This window comes from Psammomys obesus, unplaced genomic scaffold (genome assembly GCF_907164565.1).
Source record: "Psammomys obesus unplaced genomic scaffold, mPsaObe1.curated_primary_1811, whole genome shotgun sequence".
Classification (NCBI taxonomy): domain Eukaryota; kingdom Metazoa; phylum Chordata; class Mammalia; order Rodentia; family Muridae; genus Psammomys; species Psammomys obesus.
Window position 1 is genome coordinate 10933485 of NW_026596095.1, and position 12684 is coordinate 10946168.

General features: G+C 41.5%; 1 protein-coding gene across 1 annotated transcript in view; it reads right to left on the minus strand.

Annotated features, from left to right (window-relative positions):
• Synpo2 (synaptopodin 2) overlaps positions 1–12684 on the minus strand; it is a 144928-nt gene that overhangs the window by 95098 nt on the left and 37146 nt on the right. The gene's annotated exons all lie outside the window — the stretch shown is intronic.

Genomic DNA, 12684 nt, shown 5'->3' on the forward strand with positions numbered 1-12684 from the left:
TATCTATCTATCTATCTATCTATCTATCTATCTATCTATCTATCTATCTATCTATTGTGTGTGTGATGTGTTTGTGTGTGTGTGTGTTTGGGTCATCAGCTTAACTTTGATGGCAATAGCCACTTATCCTCTGAGCCATATCCGTGGCCCTCAAAAACTCTTTTCCTTAATTTCAATCTTAAAATACTCAATACACTCTCTCAAGCATTTCACATGAGACATTAGGAAATAAAAAAAGAGAGCGTATGCTCTGTTCTCTTACGTAGTGGAGTTGAAGCGCAAGAGGAAGACTTGACAGGCCTTACTGTGAATTCCCAGGATTTTTACAGTCTCTAGCAAATCAAGGAAGATGTAAAATAAACCAGTTCTCTCAGTCAAGTCTGAAGAGGATACAGGGTGGTTTTAACACTGTGAATTTGTGGGTGAAGTTATTCCAGTGAACACCAACGCTGGCCAGCAGGGAAGCAAAGGCCAACAGAGCAAGATCCTTGCTACACTGTGGATCCCTCTCGGTCTCCCTCTCCTCTCCCCTCTCTCTGTCCCTCTCTCTCTCCCCCCCTTCAGAGTTCTACAACTGGGACACAGACCAAGAAAGTCACTGGCTGCTCCCCTTCATCTGTCAGCTGCATTAAAAATAATGCCTGTGCTCACAAAGCAGCACATACTGAGCCCTTGTTCTGGCAGGAAAGTGCTAGTTTTGTTTGATGTCTTACCTTTCTTCTTGAACCCTCAAAGTCAGATCTCGGGCACATAAGACCATAATCACTGTGGTGGAACACTGATTTTTTTATTTTAAGACATCTGGACCTACTTAGACTGTTTTATGTGGGAAATTTTCTACATGGAAGTCCCTTCCTCTCTTACCTTCAATCTGCCCATCGTTGGCTCTCTGACAGTGTGATGCCCATACACACTTCTCTCTATTGCCGGAGAACAGGCCCATCTTGCCTTCTCTGGGTATTTTCCTGTGTTCAAGAAGCATTGATAAGGGAGAAACAGCCATGCTAACCCCTCTTTCCTGTCCAGTTATACGCAATAACTAACAATGCATTATGGTGAGTTTGTCAGATACTTAAGATCAATATACTATTAGTGTTTTCAGAAATTGTATACCACTGTCAAATAGACCACATAAAGTCCTTAACAAAGTAAGCAGTGATTATCTTCTTGGATAAGTTCATTAGTTGTTAGAATGAAAAGAAATATAAGTATAACAGACCGAACTTAAAAATTAAAATTATATCTGGGCTATTCTTGCTATGCATTTCTGTCATTATTGATCAAATTATGGCCTGAACCATCATGAAAAACTAGGTCTGACTCTAGTTTGAATCAGCACAAACTGGCAAGTCGTTCAGTATAATTCTTGCTACTCAAACTGCCCTGTGGCCCTCACTGTGGTGTGTTCGTTATTTTACTATGTGAAGTTGCCGCTTTCAGCATGGATGATCATCCACCAAATACTGGTGGCTAAGAAACCGAGTTAAATAAGAGTCTCTATTGCCCAGAACTAAGGAGTTTCCCAAGATGGAGGATTTTCAGTTTTAAAGTCAAGACAATTCTAGGCAGACTACATACAGCAAATTTGATAGGTTTTTGAGAACAGATTGTAGTTTGATTCTTATTAATTCATCTGTGGTAACACTGACTTGTGGCAATTATACTTACTGAGTACTTGATTTGACACAAAAAGCTGTCCTAAATTTAGGACAATGTGGTCAAAACAAAGCTGGAACCTGGTCAAAGAAACTGAGGAGTAACGTTAACTCTTTGTCTAATCAAGGAATGATCAGATTTTGGATTTGTGGTATCATGGCTTAGAAATTAAATAGAAACTTTTTTCTCCTCCAACAGTGATGCTTAGGAGCACTTGGAATGTCCAGCACTTGACTGTCAAGTGTAAGGTTTCCTACATTACAGCCTAAAGCCAGGCTGGACCTGTCCTTCAGCCCTGAAAATAGAATCGCTTGCCTCTATACCAAGAAAAGCCAGGAAAACACCCAAACTGTATGTGGTCTGTGCCCAGACAGACATTTGAGAGTTTGTGCTGAGAGATCTAAAATCCTCAAGAGATTGCCTAAAATAAAACAAAGCATGCCTGCAGGTCTACAGTGGTTTTATGTAGGCAAAAAGGGGTCTGAGCCAAATGTCCTTTCCCTGCTGAGGAGCTGAAAATGTTGTGAAAGTGTTGAAGGTACAAGCCCAGTGTCAGAAATCTAAGTAAGAGAAATCAGCAAGAAACTAAAAAGTAACAACAACAACAAAAATCAAGTCTTATTCTCTTCAAAAAGAAAGGAAAAAATTAAACATAAAGGCTAGTGGGATGGTTCCGTGAGCCTGGTGAGCTGAGTTCAGTCCGTGGAACGCACTCCTCAGTTACCACCTGCTGCCCACTTGCTATGGCACAAACATTGCCCCCATCATGCACACAATAATAAGCAAGTAATAAACTTTAAAAACTTAAGTGTTACAAGAGAAAGGGCACAATGAGATCTATGCTCAATATTACCTCTGCAATAAAATGTTGATTTTTAAACAAACTCCAGATTTCGTTCCAGATATGCACACAACACTGAAAGCCATGTGCTATCAAGCACTTTTTTTTTTTTTTTTTTTTTTTTTTTTTTGCAAACACATCTCAGTGTTTTATTTCTCCTGAAAAGAGTCTCCTTGAGAGAGACTGCATACTCGGTCCATGATGGCAGGGGCCACGGGCAGTTCTGAAGCTCTTCAAGTTGCCTCTAGGGTCCTACTAGTCTAATTTATAATCTCTTCTCAGTCTTCATGAAGATGTGTCAAGAGCACAGGTTGCTTTCCTTCCCCATCTAGTGTAAGTCCACACAACTTAATATGTTCCTTCTTACCTCATAGGGCAGCATTTGCCAGCATCGAAGAGGATAAAAGAAAACGGGCACCAAAGCCAGTCCCAAAAGATGAAAAGCTTCGAAAAGAGGAAAAGCAATGGAGACCGGTATACACAAGAAGATTCCAATTTCAGGGTTAAAGGATGGCTTGGTGGGTTAAGAGTGTGTGCTACACTTACAAAGAACCTGGGTTCGAGTCATAGCATCTGCAACTGGCAGCTCACACTTGCCTCTGACTCCTTCTCCAGAGGATCTGATGACCTCTTCTGGCTTCCACGGGCACCTGCACTCATGAATACAGACACAGACACACAGACACAGACTTGCACACACATACATGCACACACACTAAAATAAAATCTTTTTTTCTTTATCCATTTTTATTTTTTAATTAAATTTTTTTTGTATTAGTTATAGTTGATTTACTTTGTATTCCAGTTGTAGCCCCTTCCTCATTCCCTCCCAATCACACCTTTCCTCCCTCATCTCCTCCCTGTCCCTCTCTAAGTCCACTGATAGGGGAGGACCTCCTTATCTTCCATCTGATCATAGCTTATCAGGTCTCTTCAGGACTGGCTGCAATGTCCTTCTCTGTGGCCAAACATATACACACACATACATGCACACACACACTAAAATAAAATTTCTAAAAGAGAAAGCTTTGAGCATAGTAATTTTGCATTTTTATAAATTCTTATGTAATTGCTGCCACCTCCCATGGCACTCATGTTAGCTAAACTCAAATTTTTTAACTGTCAAGAAAATCTTAGACTGCAGCATCACCAAGCTGGGTCTCAATCCACTTAGATTTCCTTTCATGCCGTTTGCTCAAACAATGAGCTCATTTACAGCCTGTAGTTTGTGTTCTCTTGACTTCACTCTTCCTCAGGGCTTCTGTCTTTACATCTAAGACACTGGCTAGTTAGCTCATAATTGCTTTGTGGAGGAGCCTGGAGATATAGTTATATGAGGTCTATTAATTAAGCTTGTCAAATACGCCATCCTCTAACAAAAGGTTTTCCAACATTAGCTCAGTTGATATTTTAGATCAGATAAGCCCTGGTTTGGGGGTGGCCCTGACATTTGTATTGAAAGATATTCAACAGCATCCCCAGCCTGTCCCACTGGATGTGAGTTGTGACAACTGAAAACATTTCCAGACAGTGACAAATGTTCAGTGTAGGGACAAAATACCCCAGAAAAGAACCATGGGCTGGCAGAACGGGTAGAGAAATATATTCTTCTCTTCATGACCTTTTAAGTAATAGACATTATGCTGAATCAACTTAAATCAACTCAAGGAAACTAGGGATAGCTCCCATATTGGTTAATGTGAATGAGAAAACAAAGCCCTCACACTTTAAGCAAAGGAAAAATATTAATTATCTTGTTGATGTAGCAAATCTATATTTAAAAATGTTCCTGCTCCAGGTGAAACAGTGGGCTTGCATATCCTGGAGGAAAGCATCTACTGTTTAACTTCAGTAATATGCACTGGGCATTTATTAAGTTAGAAATGTTATGGAGTAGCTCTGGCTACGTGACTGACAACACAGACAAGATGTCTGTTCTGAAGAGACCTTCAATTTGCAAGTTTGGGACATGTAAAAAATGCAAGAAGATATGTACTCCACCAGGGTACTGTGGCAATCATGGTTTTTATTCCGTATTTCATGATATTTTTGACACCTTGGGGATGACTTCCAGGCTTGGGAAAGGGTCCCCACCCCTCAAAAAGGCTCATTCTTAAGATTATAAAGAGTTCGTCACCAAGCACTCCTAACCAATCCTGAATCAATACCCACCATTCATTCATTATCTAACCATCAGAAACCAGGCTAAAACTTTCCCTTCTCTACATCAATTCAAGGCAAGTAGTGAGGCCCTGCCGCATGTACTAGAATGATTCAAATTAATTACTCCTAAGCTGCTCCTTCCACTTTGTCTTTTCTGTAGAAAGCACAATAAAGGCATAGCTGTATGTTCTCCTTGCTCTTTGCTGCCTTCCCCCATGGCTCTGCTTTGTTAGGACATGTCAGAAGGGAACACAGTAATAAAAACCTTCCTTGGTGGCATTAGCTTCTCTGTGTTCTCCTAGTCACCTCCATAAATCACAACCCTGTCACTCTAATGATAAGACAGAGAACAAATGGAAAGGGGGGCCAGAAAGCTGTCCTGACCCAGAATTATTCAGCAAAATGAATAAACAGGAAACAAATCTCAACTACAGGAAAAAGACAGCCTGAATGTCCAGGTACAACCAGCCTGGAGTGGGAGAGTAGAAGCTTGGATTCACTCCCTGCTTATCTTGAAGGCAATTATTAGCTACTCAGTATTCGAGCTGGAGTTTTATTGGAGGGATCTTTCTGGTTGCTGGGGGGCAGATGGGGCCTTAGAGGAGAAAGGTCTACATGGAAGCCAGGTAGTAGGCTGTTGAAATGATGAAAGGAAAGGCTGGCAGCACCTGGAATGCATTGATAATGGGGAATAAATAAGTAGCTGTTAATAGAATGGAAATATTTTCAAGAGGAGCTGAACAGAGTCGAGGAACTGAAAGAGGGAAAGGGAAGAGGCCACAGTGGGGAGCTTAAGACAGTGGGCAATGTGCCCAGCAGTGTCTTTGCTGAGTGAGATACTGAAACTCCAAGGAGGACCAGAGCTGAGGGGAGGCCATGATGGTCTGGAGCAGAAAAGGACACTTAAAAACCACAGTTACATTAGCTAGAAGTTATTTATAAGGAATGGTAGCATCATCCTCAAGATGGAGACAAGAAATGAATGACATGAGTCCATGTTAAAAAACAGGGGAATATGGACACTGATCACCAGGAGAAGAGGGGTTCTGAAAGGAGCTGGAGATTGGAGGTGATGGACGGAGGAAGCAGGTAAACCTTAGCCTAGAAGTCTGGCCCTCTCTCCTCCAGCCTCTCTGTATCATCTCTCTCTTCTGAACTGTCATCCTGCTGAGACTGTTGACTGGGGACTCAGACTCCAGCACTGCCTCCTTCACGTTGCTTCCTTGACCATCCTCAGGCTACAGTGAGGGTCCTCCCTCAGTCACGGTATGTCCATATGTCAGGCACATGTCTCCCTCAATGGCACACAGCGGCTCACAGCACATCTTGTCTGCAGTTCAATAAGGAACACACGGTAAGCAATGGCATACGGTTTTGTTGAATAAATGGGAAGAAAAGGCTATTACACTTGTCACTGGAAAACTCCTCCAGGTAACCATTGAAGCCAATTTACTTTAAAATTTTATTTTTGTTATTTTTTTTTGAGATTATGACTACAGCCTTCCATTTCCCTTTCCTCTCTAGCCTCCCATGTCTCTCTTTCAAATTCACAGACGCCAATTTACTTTTATTTCAGAAATATTTCAAGCGCATTATCTACTACACAGGTGCCCCCAAACAGAACTGAAAGGAAGAGGAGCTGAATTTGAAGGGTGCATATGGGACCCACAAAAGCAATAAATACTTAAAAGACAAAAGAGGAAAGGCGGTGGTGCTTTACTACTGAGCTCTCGTGTATTTCAGTGTGAGTGCCAGCGTGGTCACAACACTTAACGCAGCATGTTTCACAGAGCGAAGGTCATTGAGCAAATCGAGTCTATAAAGGGGCCTATCGTGACAGGAAAACTGAAGCTAGTCAAAAGAACATGTGAAAATTTTAATACGAGTTCTATCCCAAAGCCCTTATTTTTAGTTTTTAAAAACACTGATCATACACATTTTAGAACGATTCAAACATAGGGCGATTATACATTTTAGTGTAGTATCCAGCTATCTAGAATGTGTCTGTGGGCTCGATGGGGGGAGGGGGGCACAGTTGGAATGTCACAGAAAATATGTTGCCAGGTACTGCTCGGAATTCTGGAAAGGAATTTCTCACGTATAAATCACGAAGACAAGGTTTCTCTACAAATCACACAGAACCTAACGTACCGTTTCCCTCACGCTTGCCTTCCAAGGGCGAGCACAGAAGGGTTTCCTACCAACGCGTGTCCCCTCGCTCATCCTGGACTCAGGCATAAATATGCTCTGTGCCTTTTGCAGTCGCTGTGAGCCACCAACTTATGACTGTGTTCTTGGATGTTAAACTAATGCTCACTCAAAAAATATTCCTAAATAGGGCACAGTGGTTAAACTGGCAGTGCTATGAATATCACAGGGCCAAAGTATATTTTTGTCTTTATTTGTCTGTGCCAGATGTTGTTAAAGCGACTGCCAATACACAAACTTTCCTGTGGCAGTCATTAAGGACAGTGCGCAGCTTCTCTGGGGCTATTTTAAACCGTGTCCTTCGTTTCACATAAATATTTACCCAAGGAAGGTATCTGACAGGAAGAATCTATACACCCTCATAACTGTTTTACACCGAGCTGTAATTTTTACAGACTAGAGCCTGGAGTGGGCCTAAAGGCTCCCTGTGCAAATATTCCTAAGAATACAGAGACATTGGAGAGGGAGGGTACCATTGGCTCCAAAGTCTGGAGTTCAGCTTACTACCCTGTGGGTCATGGCACCATGTGGGGAACCCACACACCTGAATATGGTGCTCGCAACGAGCTGGCACGGGACAAAATTCTGAACATGCAGTACCAAGATGTAACGAGAAACCAAACACCTATGAAACTAGCCCTGTTCTCCAGCAGAGCATCCAGAGGCCTTGTCTGCCATGGAGCATGCGCACTCCGCACGGTGCGCGTCATACTAGCACACAACTCCAGTCTTTGCTGCCTCTAACACTCCAGAGCCAGTTCAAGGCTCCTGCCTGTTTTGAACCGCAGTGCCTTTACTGGACATATGAAGAGCTCTGCTCTTACAGAAACAGGACGGTTTAATTGCAAACAATAAAAAGTCTTTTGCTACTGCCATTGCCCAGCATCCATCAAATTAACATATCTTTGGAGTATGTTGTGTTAGGATGTCCGATCTGAAAAACTGCTGTTTGAGTTTTATAAAAAGTAACTAAATGAATTTTGGCGTGGAAACAGAACTTCTGACCCGGCCCTAAACATATTTCTGCTATTTTGTACTACAATTTTATGGGAAGTCATAAATCACATTCATCATTGATGATTGTAAAGCCAAAATCTCCATCAATCCTGCGGTATCAAACATTCAGCCAAGACTGGATTGTTCACGCACATTCATCAGATTAATAGCAAATTTGCTTTCATCTTTAATGAACGGCAAAAGTGCATGTATATCAGAGAACAGTTTCAAAAGGATTTCCTCGTTGCTTATTATCTGGAAGTGTTTGATTGATGTCCCTGTATGGCCAGGGTTATGTAAAAAAAAAAAAAAAAAAAAAAAAAAAAAAAAAAATTCCTTGGGCTAAAAAGGTATTGTAAGTTGAACGAGTTCAGGAAACTAATGGCATCTGCCTACAGTGAGTCAAAACACTGAAACCACTGACATGTATGTGGGGCCCTGAACGAGACTGGCCACCTAGGGTACTTCCTAGTGCTTCCTGGTCGGTAGACCGTTTAGGAAGGATTAGGAGGTGTGGCCTTGTTGGATGAAGTGTGCCACCGGGGGGTCTTTGAGGTTTCCAAATCCCACGCCAGGCCCAGTCTCACCCTCACTCTGCCAGGTGTATCCTTGCAGGAACTACCCCAGCGCCATGCCTGCCTGCCGCCATGCTTCCCACCATATTTTTATGGACTAACCTTCTGAAACTGTAAGCAAGCCCCCGGTTAAATGCTTTCTTCTATAAGCTGCCTTGATCATGTTTTCTCTTCACAGCAAGGGAACAGTGACTAAGACACTCCAGTAGTGCCCAGCATAGATTTAAATACCTCACATACACTGAGCACTCCCTTAACATTTTACGTCATTTTTCTTATCGAAGCAGCAATGGTTCTATTTAGAAAGTGATACTGGTTCCTCTACTGTGATGAAACTGAGGCTGAGGCTGAGGATTAGAAGTTTCAAAGCTCCAGGTGAGTGCTGAGGGACTCCAACCCAGGCAGTTAGACTGTACCTTCTAGGGCCGATAGTGAAGTCATGCTCTCATGCAAAATGCACATACTTAGGCACACTACACACAAGTCCTGCGGAGAGAACTTGGAAGACTTGTAGAGACTACAACAAAAGAGCTATATTGAGCATCTGGGTGGACTGCGGAGCAAATGACACTGGCCGAGAATTTGATTAGTAAGAGTTGACTTCACGAAGAAATGAGAAATATTCAAAAGCAGGAAAGAGGACTCAAGGCAGGAGAGAGATTCTAGTAATGAAAAAAAAAAAAAAAAAAGAAGAGAGAAAAAAAGTGTGTGTTTGCAATGTATTGAGCAACAGAAAATGGAGAGACTTGTGCCTGGATATGCAGACAAGCTTGTAGACTTCAAGGGGGGGCTTGTGTTTCACTGCAGGGACAGAGGAAAACAGTGGAAGAGTTTCCAGAAAGTCAGGCATTCTCTTGTTGCATGCTAAAGCCTGGTTATTGTTTAGAAACAGACTGGTGGGTGGGAAGAGTCCAGACTGGTGGGTGCAGAAGCACCAGACTCACAGTGGTGTCCATGTTACAGGTTGCTGGTGACTGAGAAACACAGTTGAAGCATACTGGCATCCTAAGACTTGGCGATAGACCAACAGATGTCCAGTAGTTCTGGACATCTCCCTGCAGATTTTTCTTTCCACTTTTTCTTCCAAACCTCAGTGGAGCTATCTTCAGGGTAAACATTCCAGTAAAAGAAGAAAGTGACATCACAGACTTAATTCTTGTGAGTAATGGTGTGTTTTAAGTCTAAGTTTCCTTGGAATTTTCTAATGGGTAGAGATGGGATTATGTAGCAGGCATGAAGAGGAGAAAGAATCCTGGCCCCCACAACAGCTGTGGGGAGATCTGTTTGTCAGATTTCTTCACAGGAGGCTTCAGATTTCAATCCCGGGAGGTTGTCACTGATACAGTCACAGTAAAGAGAGGGCTGTGGGCTCAGATTACAGATCAGATATGAACACGGTCCTCTTCATGATGAAATGAGTTATACATATGTAAATAAAATGAGTTATGTAACTTGACACTTCCAAATTAAATACTAGTTATTTAGAATCTCAAAAATTATGGATTAATTATCTTATGGGAAGGGCTGGAGACTGTAATGCTTCAGGACACATTGTGTGCACATTGTGGCTGTGGATATTTGAAGCGCTGTCTTCTATAGATATGCTGTTAAAGTTATTCTACAGAAAGGTTAGCCTCCTCTTCCTCAGCCCTCTACTCAACATGAGTGACAATAAACTGTCGACCAAGGACAACACCACCAGGCTCTGTGTCAACACCATTAATTGTGTGTCTGAGTTTAGAATTGGTTAGCCAGAATTCACACAGAGTGGCCCAAACAGTGGAAGACATCTTCTCTCTTAATATTAAGAACAGATGAGAGATGGCAGATGTTGGGCCTAGAAAAAAAAGAGAGAGGTTTTACTACCTACTAGAAAATGTGGAAGGATTGGATTTCCCTAGTGTGGTTAAATATATAAAACAGACAAGCTGTTGGAGCTAAATGGAAGCCAAAGTTTACTCAGCATAAGGAACATCTTTCTAAATAGAACAGTTCAAAAATCCAAAGAATTGTCTCAGAAAGTGGCTGGCTTGTTGTTCCACATTTTACCTAACGAGAATAAGTGAATACTCTGTATTAACATTTTGTAAGTTAGATCAGTCACACAGGGATTTAGCTGAAGACTTGAAAGTGTCATCCTCCGGTTTGTGGTGCTAGTTCATTCGAACGGCAGCCATTTCCTGATGATTTGTGTAGCTCGATGACCTTGTGTTGGGATTGGCAGCTGTAAAGCTAGGCTAAGTATCACCCAGGATGGCATTCATATCAGGAGCAGATTGTATAGACAGCAATGGTCCCTCAGCAGGAGGATTCACCCATCATGAGCTTGCAGCTGTCTTGTCTCGGATAAACCAACTAAGTATCACTATGGTGTTCAAACAACAAAATTACCTAATGGCACATTTCCTAGAATGTTTTCCATCATTTTGCAACATGTGACCATATTTGGTGCATTCCATTTCTCTACAACAGTAACTGGGTCAGGGGTGAGAAAGTGACTTAGCCTACTTCTGATTTCTAGAGAACTTCAAGCAAATATGCTTTCTTCCCAACCAGCTAAAGATAGGGAAACACATAGTTTCTGCAATGACTGACATTTATCTCAGGACATAAGAAGAAAGTATGCCTAGATTGGTGTTACCAGCAAGGAAACTAAGAAACTGAACAGAAAAAAAAAGCCCAGACCTGCACACATCACTGTCCTCAAAAATATGATTCCCCTGAACAAGACCTGATCAATGACGACACTAGTTGACATGAGTTGGGTAAATCTTACATGGTCCTACCCTTAGCTGGAGAGCTACAGGCAATTAATAGCTCCTGTGAAAGGGAGAATTAGTTTTCCATAGGGATTAGCCCCTAATTGATTATCCAATACAAAGTGGTCTGCCCTAAAAATAGGAGCAAATGAGCAACATTAAATGGACTCGGAAATTAAATGGTCTCAGAAGGTTGTGCTTATATGCATGCACATAACTAAAAACCTACAGAAAAATAAACCACTTTACATCAGGAAAAATGTCGATACTATAACATTGCAAGGCTATAATCTGGCGAGTGCTTATGGTAAGAGCACCAGTTACTACCCATGGTTTCTGAACCTTATTTATATCTCTTTGTATTTGTTTATGATTTGCCATAGTAGGTATATGTGAGTGTAAATATTTAACACAGTCAAATGTTGCCTCAGTATCTTGAGATAATTAGGTTTAAGACTCTAATGTGCAAGCTTACTCTGATAAATAGTTAAATCTCCATTAGCAGGCATTTAATTTAAAAAGAAACAGATAAAAGAAGGTTAAAGAAAATGCATATTTTACATCTATGTAAGTCTGGCTTACTATGAAATGTCTCATCTTTCTCAAAAAATGTCACTGTAAGCAGCATCTGATGCCATTGGAACTGGTGTGGGGTTTCAAGTATTAAAGTACAGCCTAATAAGGTCTTGGCCATCTGTGTTCTTCTTGCTTGGAGGGTTTTTTTGTTTTGTTTTGTTTTGGTTTGGTTTAGTTTAGTAGGGCCTATTTAAAATGTCCTTCTTCCCACACAAAATGAAATGCATGTTGGCAGGCTTTCTCAAAGATCAATGCTTTTGACTTTATTGGAAGGCCTTTTTTCCCCCTAACTGTAAGCATGGATAATGGTTCCCCCTTTTTTTTTAAAGTTTGACTATGACTAATTAGTGCACAAATCCCTTCATGCGATAACTCGTTCTGTCCAAACAAACGCCTGGCCATAAAATATCAACACTCCTTAAAGGTTAGCACATCAGCCATTACTGTCCAATTCATTGTACCTACTTGCCTTCTTAGGGAATGTCAGCCAAGCAGGCAGGAACATCCAGGCTTGTTTGCAAGCACCCTCCTGGTTGCCTAGTCAACCTGCTGTCATAGGAGCCGGCCCGAGCTCCACAAAGCCTGGACACTTTGCAAGACAAACCTCCTCCTCCCAGGATAAGCTCCAAGAGGTATGCTTACTACAGCACATCAGAAAGGTGAAGGTAGGGGAGGCTTTCGTATTTCTAGGTCAGTAAAGTTCAAGAACACATAAAAGCTCGTCCCCCCAAGTCAGTAGCAAAGCTATATTTAAAAAGAATTTAATCTATGTGTAAACCATCATTGTTATCTATAGGTCACAAACACCTTCCTTTTCCCAAATAAGTGTTATGGCTGAAACTTTTCTATCTATCTATCTATCTATCTATCTATCTATCTATCTATCTATCTATCTATCTATCTATCTATC